Consider the following 1,579-nt stretch of genomic DNA (forward strand, 5'->3'; position numbering starts at 1 on the left):
TGTGCTCTTCCGAGAGTTTACATTCGCAAATTTCTTAAACTAAAAAAAAAAATTATTCCGTTTACACACACACACATATATATTACACATGGAAAGAACGATTTTGCTGAAGTATTTAAAATTTTTGCTAAATGCAGAAATTCTGAAAATAATTTTCACAAATCGAAATTATTATGTAGGATCAGTAGGATGTTATCGCGCACGTAACAAAGAAAGGCTCTGTTTGCCAAAGTGTGTGTGTGTGTGTGTGTGTGTGTGTGTGTGTGTGTGGTGTGTGCGCGCGCGTGTGTGTAATAGAATTATATATTTTTTTTACATAATATAATTCCTCTAATTATTCTGCATATAAAAGTGTAAAGGTAAAGTTACCCAAAATATAATACTTTACGAGATATTTTATACCTTATCATGCCATATTTCGACATAAAATATGAAATATCTTGTATATAATTAGGAAACAACTTCGGACCTATTAAATTATAAATATATAAACTTATAGCTTATATATTTATAGCTTTTTTCCTTCTTTTCGGGTTTCCAAATCACCTCAAAAGTTATTGCGGACGAGTTTCTGATGGACATCCTGTATAATGCATTAACTTTACAAATGACATAAATCTTACAGTAATAAAAAAAGTATTGCAATTTTCAAAAGATAAAGTTGTGTCCTTGAAGAATATTTTTCCGTGTAGATACATGTTTGATAGTGATTTACTACATACATTTTTATGATGTCGATTGCATTGTTTTGTCGCATATAATTTTAACGTCGGAGATTATAAAACATTTAATGATAAAACGAATACTGCGATTGATTCTTTTTTAGTGACAATTTTAATGACGGATATTCCTAAAAATAGAAACGATAGCAAAGATTAGTAAATGCAGCAGTTAATACTTAAAGAAAAAAATATCGAACATGCTTTCATAAAGCATAAATTAATAAATCAACAATACAAAAAAAAATACAAAAAAATTTTTTTAATAATTAATTTATTATAATGTTGTAATCTACGTATTTAAAAATTTATTATGTTAATTATAATCATTTATCTTTTTTTTAGTACGCTTGATCTATAAACTTTAATCATTTATTATTCCATTAACGAAGGTGTTAATTCTAAAAAAATCCAACATACTTTTACAAATATATGTATTATACATAGAATATATTCTGTACGGTTCAGAATAATCAAGAATTTTCAAAATTCATCTGCTTACGTAACTCATATTGTATACAAAGTTTCATTAAAATTAGAACATGACACTTTTATTATAAAATTAATTGTGTATATATTCACACATATTGGTCAAATATTCATCAATTTTTTCCGTGGCAAATCACTATCATTTTCTACATCACATTGCGATAGATAGCACGGTACGTTTTGTTCATAGTGGTTCTCCAACAGGCCTAAGACATATAAAATTTTAAGTTATCAAATTTAAACTATTTTGCTGTAAATTATATATGTTTAGCATAAAAATAATATGTTTCTAAATGTTTCAAAAGTGTAATATTTTAAATATTAAGAACTTATAATGAGTATGTACTGCATATTTTTAATAAGATAAAAAA

Source organism: Wasmannia auropunctata, unplaced genomic scaffold (assembly GCF_000956235.1).
Source record: "Wasmannia auropunctata unplaced genomic scaffold, wasmannia.A_1.0 LD336088.1, whole genome shotgun sequence".
In the NCBI taxonomy this organism is placed as follows: Eukaryota; Metazoa; Arthropoda; class Insecta; order Hymenoptera; family Formicidae; genus Wasmannia; species Wasmannia auropunctata.